Source organism: Kogia breviceps, chromosome 7, assembly GCF_026419965.1.
Source record: "Kogia breviceps isolate mKogBre1 chromosome 7, mKogBre1 haplotype 1, whole genome shotgun sequence".
NCBI classification, from domain to species: domain Eukaryota; kingdom Metazoa; phylum Chordata; class Mammalia; order Artiodactyla; family Physeteridae; genus Kogia; species Kogia breviceps.
The window spans coordinates 30053054-30066766 of record NC_081316.1 but is presented as its reverse complement, the minus strand read 5'-3'; the positions used below and the strand labels follow the sequence as shown (position 1 = coordinate 30066766).

At 34.1% G+C, this 13713-nt stretch overlaps 1 protein-coding gene across 5 annotated transcripts in view; it reads left to right on the top strand.

Moving 5' to 3' along the window:
* The window catches only part of METTL15 (methyltransferase 15, mitochondrial 12S rRNA N4-cytidine), a 373387-nt gene that overhangs the window by 127377 nt on the left and 232297 nt on the right, over window positions 1–13713 (top strand). The window lies entirely within an intron of this gene.

Genomic DNA, 13713 nt, shown 5'->3' with positions numbered 1-13713 from the left:
TAGAATCAACATTGTGAAAATGACTCTACTACCCAAAGCAATCTACAGATTCAATGCAATCCCTATCAAACTACCAATTGCATTTTTCACAGAACTAGAACAAAAAATTTCACAGTTTGTATGGAAACACAAAAGATCCCAAATAGCCAAAGCAATCTTGAGAAGGAAAAACAGAAATCAGGCTCCCTGATGTCACACTATACTACAAAGCAACAGTAATCAAAACAGTATGGTACTGGCACAAAAATAGAAATATAGATCAGTGGAACAGGATAGAAAGTCCAGAGATAAACCTACACACTTATGGTCACCTAATATAGGACAAAGGAGGCAAGAATATACAAAAGAGAAAAGACAAGTCTCTTCAATGAGTGGTGTTGGGATAACTGGACAGCTACATGTAAAAGAATGAAAAGAACACTTCCTAACACCATACACAAAAATAAACTCAAAATGGATTAAAGACCTAAATGTAAAACCAGATTCTATAAAACTCCTAGAGGAAAACATAGGCAGAACACTCTTTGACCTAAATCACAGCAATACCTTTTTGGATCCATGTCCTAGAGTTATGCAAATAAAAACAAAAATAAACAAATGGGACCTAATTAAACTTGAAATACAGTTAGTTTTATAGTCAAGGAAAGAGCTGGATAAATTAATAAAACTAGAACTTGGATAAAAGTTAAATGTACATATATTATTTAACTCCAGTTTTATTGACACCTGAATATATGTTTTGATTTATTTTTATAGATGGTAGGAAAAGAATACTTCTCTGAATTTTGAAACATAAAATTAATCACTTGTTATTGTAATTGTATTTCTTCCCATTAGAAAGGACCATCCATGTCTTTTTGTCTTTCAATCCATGGTATCCTGCCCAGTTTATGGAACTCAGTAGACATCCATTTTGTTTCATGGACTTTTCTTAAATTGATCAATCATTCAAAGGCTTATTTTTTTTTTTATTTTTTTTTTTATTTTTTTTTTATTTTTTTTTTTTTTTTGCGGTATGCGGGCCTCTCACTGTTGTGGCCTCTCCCGTTGCGGAGCACAGGCTCCGGACACGCAGGCCTAGCGGCCATGGCTCACGGGCTTAGTTGCTCCGCGGCATGTGGGATCTTCCCGGACCAGGGCACGAACCCGTGTCTCCTGCATCGGCAGGCGGATTCTCAACCACTGCGCCACCAGGGAAGCCCCAAAGGCTTATTTTTAAAAGAACTCTATCAAAGTTTATGAAAACAATAATTTTTTAAAAACCCTTCTCTCTATATATATGTGTGTTAGTTGTTTGGCCTCATTTTTGACTTTCTTTTTCCTTTATGCTTTCTCTTTTCTTTACACATAAATGTATGGTTATGTTCTGTAATATATTGTCTGTTAATGTGAACAGAACATATTATTGTCCCAGGAAGATGTTAAGTGATTTGAGGGCAAGAGTCATGTAATATGCCTTGTGTGCATCTTCCCTAGGGCTCAGGACAATGCCACACACATGGCAAATAGGTTTGTATGCTTGAATTCTCAGCTACATTTAACCATGTAGAACCTTAAAGTTAGGGCTAGAAAAGTTGTATAATTTGCCTAAGTTTCATGGCTGGTTGACCCTTACCATTGTAACCCTCATTCAAATCTTGTGTTTAACATTGTAAGAAGGAAACTCTTTTATTTTTATTTTTATTATTTTATTTTATTATTTTTGGGGAAACTTAAAAAAATATGAAATTGTTTCTCTGCGATCAGGAGCAAGACAAGAATGTTCACTCTCATCACTTTTATTCAACATAGTACTGGAAGTTCCAGCCACAGCAATCAGACAAGAAAAAGAAATAAAAGGAATCCAAATTGAAAGGAAGAAATAAAACTATTGCTGTTTGCAAATGACTACATATAGAAAATTCTAAAGATGCCACCAAAAAACTGTTAGAACGCATCAATGAATTTGATAAAGTTGCAGAATACAAAATTACACTGACAGTGAACTGTAAGAAAGAGAAATTAGGGAGGCAATCTCATTTACAGTCACATCAAAACAAACAAACAAAAAAGAAACCTAGGAATAAATCTAAGGAGGTAAAATAGTTGTACTCAGAAAACTGTAAGACACTGATGGAAGAAATTGAAGACAACTCAAACCAATGGAAAGATACACCATGCTCATGGATGAAAAGAATTAATATTGTTAAAATGTTGATACTGAGCAAGGCAGTCTACAGATTCAAAGAAATCCCTATCAAAATACCAATGGCACTTTTCACCAAACTGGAACAAAGAATTCTAAATTTGTGTGGAAACACAGAAGACTCCAAATAACCAAAATAATCTTGAGAGGTATCATGCACCTTGATTTCAAACTATACTACAAAGCTATAATAATCGAAACAGTACAGTACTGGCGCAAAAACAGACACATAGATCAATGGGACAGAGTAGAGAGCCCAAACATGAATCCACACACTAATGGTCAATTAAACTATGACAAAGAAGGCAAGACTATACAATGGGAAAAAGTCAGCCTCTACAATAAGTGGTGTTGGGAAAATCGGACAACTACATGTAAAGGAATTAAACTGGACTACTTTCTCACATTATGCACAAAAGTAAATTCAAAATGGATTAAAGACATAAATATTAGACCTGAAACCATCAAACTTCAAGAGAAAAACAGGCTGCACACTTTTTGACATTGATCTCAGCAATATTTTGTTGCATATGTCTCCTCAGGCAAGAGTAACAAAAGGAAAAATAAACAGATGGAACTACATCAAACTAAAAAGGTTTTGCATAGCAAAGAAAACTATCAACAAAATGAAAAGGCCACGTACTGAATGGGAGAAGATATTTGCAAAGGCTATACCCAATAAGCGGTTAATATACAAAATATACAAAGAACTCATACAACTCAACATCAAAAAAATGAACAAGCCAATTAACAAATTGGCAGAGAACCTGAACAGACATTTTTCCAAAGAGGACATACACATGGCCAACAGACACATGAAAAGATGCTTAACATCACTAATCATCAGGAACATGCAAATCAAAACCACAATAAGATATCACCTCACACTTGTCAGAATGGCTGTTATCCAAAAGACAGCAAGTAACAAGTGTTGACAAGGATGAGGAGAAAAGGGAACCCTCCTGCACTGTTGGTGGGATTGTAAATTGGTGCAGCCACTATGGGAAACAGTATGAAGGTTCTTGAAAAAATTAATAATAGAACTACCATAGGATCCAGCAGTTTCACTTCTGGGTATTTATCTGAAGAAAATTAAAACACTAATTTGAAAAGTTATATGCACCCCTATGGTTTTTTGAAGCATTATTTACAGTAGCCAAGATATGGAAACAACCTAAGTGTCCATCAACAGATGGGAAATGGAATATTGCTCAGCCATAAAAAAGAATGAAATCTTGCCTTTGTGACAACATAGATGAACCTAGAAGGGAATTATGCTAAGTGAAATAAGTCAGACAGAGAAAGACAAATGCTGTATGATTTCACTTATATATAGAATCTGAAAAACAAAACAAATGAGCAAACACAACAAAACAGAAACAAATTCATAGATACAGAGAACAAACAAGTGGTTGCCAGAAGGGAGGGGGATGAAGGGGATGTGGGAATGGGAAAAATAGGCGAGGGAGATTAAGAGATACAAACTTCCAATTAAAAAATAAACGAGTCACAGGTATAAAATGTACAATGTGGGGAATATAGTTAGTAATTATGTAACATCTTATTATGATGACAGACAGTAACTAGACTTAACGTGGTGAACATTTTGAAATGTAAAGAAACATGGAATCACTATATCGTGCCCCAAGAACTAACATAGCGTTGTAAGTCAGTTATACTTCAAAAACAAGTAAAACTAACAAACTCATAGAAAAAGAGTTCTGATTTGTGCTTACCAGAGGCAGGGGGTGGGGTGATGGAGAATTGGACGAAGGTAGTCAAAAGGTACAAACTTCCAGTTATAAGATAAATATGTGCTAGGCATGTAATGTACAACATGATTAACATAATTAACATGGTGTATGTTATATGTAAAAGTTGTTAAGCGACTAAATCCTAAGAGTTCTCATCACAAGGAAAACATTTTTCTCTATTTCTTTAATTTTGTATCTATTTGAGATGATGGATATTCCCTAAACTTATTGTGGTCATTTCCATGATGTACGTAAGTTAAATCATTATGCTGTACACCTTAAACTCATACAGTCCTGTATGTCAATTATATCTCAACAAAACTGGAAGAAAAAAATGTGTTTCTTTCACCCTATTTCACTAGTATAATAATAGCTATAATATTGGTCACTTAAAGTACAAGACTCTGTTATTGATGGTGATCAAGGCAATTGCAAAATATGGAATAAGCCAATCAGAGACTTGTGTGAAATGAATTCTGTTGTGTGATGGGAGTAAATACAAATTACCAAAGTTGGCTGATGCTATAAAAAACAGAGACAAAGCAAAATAGGTGTTTTATGGTCTATAAGTGTAAATTTAGATCAAGCCCTATTTAATGAATCATAGGCAGTTATGATCCATATTCCCTTCTTACTTTCCCTGTTCCTTCCCTTTGAATTCCCTAAATTTACAAGGTATGAATTATCCAACAAAATTAATAGCCTATGGAATGTGATGATGAAGTCCATACCCTGCTAAGGTAGAAGCTCACTGGCACCATCGTAGAAAGGCTAGACATAAATAACTGTGAAAAGCATGAAAGACTTGCTGAATAAATGAAAGTGTCAATCCTGTAGGCCTTCTCTTTATTATCTTTTCTTTGGAGTCTAGAAACACATGCATGAAGGCCCAAATACAGTATCTGATGAGCATCTTAATGAATATTATTATTGCAATTAATATATATACCATGTCAGTTATAATTTCATCAGTATTCCTTCTTCAGTATTAATGTTAGAGTTCCTCAGTTTTCTTCCTCTTCTCTGTGTAGATTCCCACTCTTGGTAAATCCATCGAGTTTAATGGCTTCAAATACTATCTTCATACTGATCTTCTCTCTTGAACTCAAGACTTGTATATCTAAATATCTTTTTGACATCTCCATTTATATGTAAAGAGATCTCAAATTTAATGTGACTGAAGTTGAACAACTGACATTTACCTAAAATTTGCTTTACTTATAGCCTTCTTCAACCTTCTTATTGGTTCGGCCCAAATCCTTGTTGTCATCCTTGATTTATCTCTTTCTTTCTCTCCCTATATCAGTCCATCGGATCCTATTGCCTCTAACTTCAAAATGCATTATGAATGTTTAAATGGCACCACCTCCACTGCTACAACCTCAGTCCTAATTGGATCACTCAGTAACCTCTTACCCAACCTTCTTGTCTCCTCAGTGTATTCTCAACACAGCAGCCATTAATGGATCCTTTTAAAACTTAAGCCAGGTTATGCCATTCCTTTGCTCAAAAATCTGCAGTGGTAACTATTTTATAGAAAACGAAGAACTTACAGTAGCTTACAAAGCCCTACAATGTTCAGCCTCCTCATTACTTCTCTGTCCCTTTATCACTTTGCAGTGGTCACTCGGGCTTCCTTGCTGTTTCTCAATATTATCAGGCATGCCTCTGAATTAAGACTGTTGCACTAGCTATTTCCTCTGCCTGGAAAGTTCTTCCCACTCTTTTTCCCTCCTACAAGTCTTTGCTCAAACATCACCCTCTCAGTGACCTACCTGACCACTTTATTAAAATCACAACCCTAGCACTTCTGATCTTACTCTTCTCCACTTTATTTTGTATTTTTTGTTGTCACTTATCACCTACTAAACTATGTAATTTACTTATTTAAAATGTTTATTATTAATCCCCACCCCTACTAGAATATAAACTCCGTGACGTAGAACTCTTTGTTTTGTTGGCTGATGATTTTCAGTAGCCTATAGAAGTGCTTTGAACATTGCATGTGAGAGGCAATGTTCTAGAGACTTGAATTTGTCTGCCTAAATCTCCTTCTCTTTGCCTCTCTTATACAAAGTAAGTGAAAATAAGGGAATAGAAGAAATACATATGTATGGATGGATTTATGTGTTATTGCATGGTTAAAACACATAAATGTCTAGATATGAGAATAAAATATTTTCTATCTTAATATAGAAATAATTGAGTAATACTAGAACGGAAATGTTTTCTTGCACATAAATTGCTGTCTTCATCAGTAATTTGAATATATATTGCTTGGTTTTGATAATGTTTCTGTAAATACTCTTGCTGAAATAGGAATTGTATTACCCTTTTCTACACAAATATATTCTCTATGCCATCCATAGCAAGACACTGGTATAGAAAACCATTATAATTCTGATTGTATATTCTGTTTGATGGATTCTTCAAGCCTTATAAGATCTCATTTGCACCCACTTTAAAATGAAACTGTTAATTGGCATCTTTTCATTATTAAATATAATACATAATTGGAACACATCTTTCGGGGTTTTCAACTTACAGTTTCAATTCTAGTTCTAGGGTGAGGTGGTACAGTTGCTCCATTTTGATTGTAAATTCCTATATTTGAGCAATATCTCTTCTGAAAAATGACTGATATTCCTATATGACTAACATAATAACCCTTCTTTTTTTTGCATTCTGTAGACTTACTGTTCCTTATTGCTCCATGTCCCTGGTTAGAATATTATTATTATATCTTATCAAGGGAGATTTACCAGTTCAGGAATCACTTTGTCATGTAAATATTTCTGATTTGACATGTGCTAACAGTGGGTAACTTAGTTATATACCACTTTAGGAAAAGACAAAGTAAAATATAGCATTTTTTTAACCTGAAGTTTAAGGAGCAGGGCATCCTAAACAACCAGATACTATTTTGGTATAATCTATCACCTTTGTTAACGTTTTATTGGATATAAATCATAACATATCAGGTTGCATAGCGACAATATGGTTCACCAGGCATTCTATTTTTATAACTTTATTTAAAACTGACATGTAACTTGCTGTACCTGAAACCCCAAGTGAGCCAGTTATTGGAGTGTAACAAAGTTTTGACGTCAGAGTAGCTATTTATTCTACTGGAAACCATTAGCAATGCATTACCCTTTGGCACTGCTGTTTTTTGCAGAAACATGGTTAAAATTTTATGACTGATTTTGACCAATTAGATTTCTTTCCCTCTTAGAACTAAAAAATTACATATAATACATAAATACATATATGTGTGTATATATATATATAATATGCATATGCTTTGTATTCTTAAGATATGTAATATATATTTAAACATGTTTATATATGTGTATATATATATATACGAACATTATATATATTGAGACTTTTAAAAGTTTCTTTTTAAAAGCCAAGCATCATTTTATTTTTCTTAATTTAATGACTGATTACTATTTTATGGAAGGGGATTAGTTGCATATTATTATTGTTGTTTATTACAGTGGATATGGATACTGCATAGTTCTACCATATTTGTTGGCATTATTGCTGTTGCTCTATTTCAAGAGGATTCCTTAGCACTTGTTTACTTCTAACAGTAGAGTCTTTAGAAGTGATGGGAGTGATACCATTTTGTACGAATGTAATATAATCAGTTACAGACAGGTTTTCCTCCTGCTTAGCTTTACTGCTTTTTTCCCAAAGGTACTAAAATATACTCTGTGCATTCATGCATGGAGTTAAAGTCCCTTGACTTCTGAGCCAGCCAAGTGCCAGCTTACATGCTGAGCTCTGCCAGTGCGTTTCAAATTGGATCTGAAGGGACCACCATTTGGAATTAAGAAGAGGAAAAAGATTTCAGTTTTTTATTTAGTGACCTAGCTGCTCTTAAAACCCTGTATGAAACATTGCCAGAATTGTGTGTATGGAATAACTCAGTTGTGTCAGTTAAGGAGATGCCTGCATTTAATCTGAGGAGAGAAAGTTATTCTCTCAAACTTTAGTGTCAGACCTCAGATTCAACAATCATCAGTACTATTATTATTATTATTTAATTTTTTTTTAGAAGATGTTGGGGGTAGGAGTTTTTATTAATTTATTTATTTTTGCTGTGTTGGTTCTTCATTTCTGTGCGAGGGCTTTCTCTAGTTGTGGCAAGCGTGGGCCACTCTTCATCGCGGTGCGAGGGCCTCTCACTATCGCAGCCTCTCTTGTTGCGGAGCACAGGCTCCAGACGCGCACGCTCAGTAGTTGTGGCTCACGGGCCCAGTTGCTCCGCGGCATGTAGGATCCTCCCAGACCAGGGCTTGAACCCACGTCCCCTGCACCAGCAGGCAGACTCTCAACCGCTGCGCCACCATGGAAGCCCAGTACTATTATTTTTAATGTGGTATTTACTTATTAATTCTCACATTTTAAAATTGAAATATAGTTGATTTACAATATTATGTTAGTTTCAGGTATATAGCAAAGTGATTCAGTTATATATATGTATTTGAGATTATTTTCCATTATAGATTATTATAAGATATTGAATATAGTTCCCTTTGCTCTACAGTAAGTCCTTGTTGCTTATCTGTTTTATGTATATTAGTGTGTGTCTGTTAATCACATATTGATTGTTTTTCCTTGGAGAATTCAAATGATTATATATAAATTTAGTAGGAGAGCTCTATACTGGTAACCCTTTCAGCATGTTATAATTTTTTCCAACTACATCTTTTTCTCCCGCAACCCACCAAGACTCTTTTGAGATGTAAAATGTTCCAACCCCAAATGTAGTATATTTCTTACAAAGCATCATAATAGCCCAGTGGTTAAAAATAGAAGCACTGGAAACAGAACAAACAGGATTAGAATCTCAGCCTGTCACTACCTCTGACAGTGAACAGATTATTTCAGAATTCTGAGTTAGTTTCCTGACCTGTATAATAGGTATAATAATGACTACCTCAAAGATTATTGTTTTTGTAAGGATTAAATGAAATAACAAACATAAAGCCCTTAACTCAATGTCTGGCACATAATAATAACAATAAATGGTAACTATCATTTGTGCTATTGGACTTAGTAACTCTTGTTGTCTCAGAGGCAATACAGCATGGTGCTTAATAGTACAGGCTTTAGAACTAGACTGCCTAGGTTAGAATTCCAGCTCTGCTGCTTAATTGATATGTAACCCTTCAAGATGTTTCTTAACTCTGCTGCCTCAGTTTCCTTATTTATACAGTGGGGGAATATAATAATACCTACCTCAGGTATGTTTGAAGATTATACGCTTTATGCAAAGAGAATGCTCAGAACAGTGCCTGACACATAGTAAGGGATCAATAATGTTAGCTATTGTTATACAAAAATTACTGAATATGGGCTTCCTGGTATTTGAGAGGTATTTTAAGTCCAGATCTGGCATTTTATAATGATGAAACAGGCCCAGATATAGAAATGATTTACCCAAAGACACACAGCATTTCTGGACATTTTAACATCTAGCCCAGCAGTCCTGAAAATGCCTTTCAATAAATATGTATTATAAAACTAATTTAAGCACAAGTGAAATAATCTAAGTAATTGACCCCAAAATCTGAATGAATTCATTTTAGTACTTACTGCAAAAATATATTATTTCAGATTTTATTTTTACACTTTTTAAAGTTGAGATATGTAGTTCTTCCAGGAAACCCTGTTGTGTTGGTATGAAGCTAACCTGGTTAATTCTGATTCAAGATTGATATTTGGATAGTTCCTATTCTCAAGTGCACATAAGTTTTTCATCAGGCAGATAATTTCAGTCTGATAATACTTGCCAGTGGTCTAGCCCTCCACATTGGTGACATAGATGCTACATCCTCTATAATTCCATTTCTTTACTGCCTCCTCCCCCTCAAGGGTGGATGCTAAAAGTAGAGCAATGAATAGACTTTTTCTCCTGGCATGCCATTCTACCTTTTAAAAAAAAATTTATACATAGCTCTAGAATTACTATATTAAGAAGGTGTTGAATCAGTTTCATCAGAGAGATGTGCAAACAGATGCCCTGAATCAACCTCTCAAAGCTATCTATAGTAATACTTTGACATCTTGGTCTTGGAACTAACTGACCTAAGTTTAGTACTTAGCTTTACCACTACTAGCTGTGTGACCTTGAGCAATTCACTTGTTATCAAATATTTATCAAGTACCCATTCTGTTCTCTATTACTGTGCTAAATTATCTTATAGAAAGACGTATAAGAAAAATATTCTCTAATCTCAAGTTTCAATCATCACAAAGTAAGGAGAAAAGTGTTTACATTATATAATTTATAGTTGTGATGAAGGTCAAAATGTGCTTAAGTTAAAACATTCTGTGAATCATAAAGTTGTGCACTGTTATGAACTCTTACAATAGGGACCTTAGTATCTAATGTAGTATCTGACACATAGAAGTATTCAGAAAGTGTCTGTAGCAGACTGATTTCCTTAAAAATCTCAAAAGCATCTTATCTGTGCATAAAGAATATTAACATTTCAAAATTTAAACTTAAAATAGAGATGATTTATTCTTTTGATTTGATTTTCTAACTGGATTCCACATATACTCAGAATTATGTCGAACATCCCTATGGAATTTCCTAAAATAAAAAGTAGTGTGGTCTTAAAGTAATTTTTATGTTTGCAGTGTTATCAGCAGGCTCTACTTCCTGCAATGTAATGCTGTGTTTGAATTAAGAGAAATTATAAAATTGATCAAATCTATTATGGCCAACAACTGTTATTATTTTTATGCATCTAGAGCCACAGCCTTCAGATTTTAGAATAATTTAACTTATATGTCAAATACAAATCATCAGTTCCATGTTTGAACCTAATCACGCAGTCACCCTTTTGCAAAATAATGCCACTCAAGATGTACATAAACTAAATTCATGCTTAGTTTGGGAAATTATCTCCTGCTAATGTACACTTGAATATTCTTTTAAAATGAGAAATGATATATAGTAATAACAGAAATAAAACTAAGCAACCAAAAAGTACAGAAAAACCTTTTCAGAGAGAGGTCATTGGAAAATAGTATGGCTAAAAAATTTGCTCCTGACACATATTCAGCTAATTAATTTGCATTTACAGAGGGAATGCATTTTTCTTACTCCCTCTGAACTTAAAAAAGCAATGAAAATTCACTAAAATCTCACTATCAATTTTTAGTTTTAATGATTTCTTTCAAGAGGTCAGAAAGGCCATATTTTCTTTTCCTTAAACTAAAAACCATTAGCTATTTGCCATAATCTTGTTATATTATGTAATAACCACACTGAGTTTTGAAACTAATGAGAACCACCAATAGGACAAAGGTTTGCAGGCTGTCTTTTCCTTCTCTGGATGCTTCGTTTTAATATGCATCATTTTAGAAGTTGTCAGAAGTGTTGTCAGTGAGTATTCAAGATTACAGGAAAAACATGGTATGTCTTCCTAGAGCAACAATTTGACTTGTTAAATTAAACATTGTTTTATAATTAAACATTATTTTATATGAAAATGAATATAGATATGTCATAGAGTAGATTAAAATGTGCATTTATTTAAAACTTCAAACATCAGACTGAATTTTTAGCTAATGACTGCTCTCTTCATTTGAAAAGCACTACTGACTTCCATTATGGATTTTTCCTTCATTTTAAAATACTTGGTTTTATTTAGTGATTTTTATTTCTTTATTTAAACTGAATTTAAATTTACAGTGCCATTTTAAGTCCACCCATCAAAAGATACTAGGGTAGGAACTAGTAATTTCAGACTTACACACTAGAGTTAGGACTTGTTGATGCATAAGGACAGCTTAGTGCCCTCACAGGACATTCTTGTGTCAGTGACCTCATTGCTCATCACCAGTAAGTAGAATTTCTCTCTTCTCTTTGGAAGGGGGCGACACACAACTAATATTCCCAAACCTCAGCGTTCCTAGCAGCTGCCATCCCTTGCCTTATGTAGCAATTGTTATCCTTTCCCATAACAGTAAGCATTTAATTTTTCTTACTCTTTTGCTTTATGGTTGTTGTGCATACTTAGTGTATAAAAGCTATCGTCAGCCTCAAGAATTTGCCATTCCTCTTGGTCTTGATAGACATACCTAAACCTATTTTCTTTTTGGCCATATCTAACCATTGCTCCTTAAAGAGAGCTATGAGAATAAGAACCCTTCAGGAAAATCCCCCAAATAGAGCATGTTTGTCTTGATGTTGATTTTTTAGGATGGTAATAAAACATCCATAATTTGTAAGCATTCTCCAGATGATCATGATATTCACCCTTAATTAGAGACCATTAGATTAAATCATCTGGTCCCTTCAGACCTGGGTTCAGGCAGTCATCCAAGCACCCGGCGTCATCAATGCCAAGCATTCAAAATTATTAATGTTTAAGTCATGAGAGATCTTCCTGAATAACTGATAGAATCAATGGGATATTTTGGCAGTGTATATGCATGGTGATTTTTTAGAGGTTGAATTCATCAGAACTACTTCAGAACATGTAAGTTTTGGAAAATTATGCCCCCAAAAGATGGACATTTCTTATTCCAATTATCACACGAAGCTTTATAGAAAATTGGATAAGAGGGTAATATGAAGGGAGTGGGGTTATCTAGCATAAGGAGTCAGAAATATTAGAAATCATAGAAGAAGCAGTTTAAACGTCATTTCTCAAAAACTATCTGATCATTATTATGCAGAGAAAACCAACACTCTTACATATCTCTGTAGATATGTAAAATCTCTGTACATATGAAATAAAATGCATTTTTTCTGGGACTTTTTAAAGTGCTCCAGAAGGGAAAAAAGGACACTCCAAAAAGGAATTTTATTTAAATGGTATTGTAATACCAGCCTTCAAATTAAAGCACTTCAAAGTTTCCTTCCTTATTGAATGAGTTAAATTTAACCTTAACTGAATTCCCTGGCTTTGGTTAGTATGTATGAATTGTGAATTTTATTTCCTTTGTTAATAGAACATGCTAGCATTTTTTCTTTTGAGTATATTTAAGTTCTTGCATGATAATGTAGGCCGCAAGATACCATGAACAAACTTCTTCCGTGTTAATGTAGGTGGCAAAATATCATGAACAAAAACTTAAAATACACTACGTTAGGTTGATTGACTATGGTTATAAGGTGGTTCCATAAAACACCTCATGACTCTTAAAAATGTGAAAAATAAATGCCTGAAACTTAAGCCCTTCTAACGAGTGTATTGATTTAAATTTACAGGCTACACACTGCATAACTGTTTGTCCCTCCCAGGCTGTATCAGTTTACTGTGTATCTTACATGTATTTCTTAGCAAAGTATGATGGAAAAAACATTGAGTTTTTTATTACTGAGTTCTCATCTTTGATGCCTTTAAAAAATATTAATGCCTTTAAAATCATCACCACTTTCATCATCAAAAAAACGTTAATTGTACACTTAGAATCTTTTAGGTACTGCACATACCAAAAGCTGTATAACATAGTCTATATGACCCGTAATAGGTTTAAGTTCTTGTTGCAGAGGCAGTGTGATAAAAAGATAAATAACATGACAAAGTAGCATGTACTGGAGTGCCAAATGAATCATAAGTAAGGTCTACTGCAGTCTAGAAGAAGAAATTATCACCAGTCATTGGAACAGTATAGTCCTGATGAGAGAGAGAGAGAGAATGTGGGGTATGGGGGTGGGCTGGGTGATTTAAGCACAGAGGATATAGATATTCTTATGTGAGAATTACATGGAATCAAGGATTAAGTGTTTGAATATCA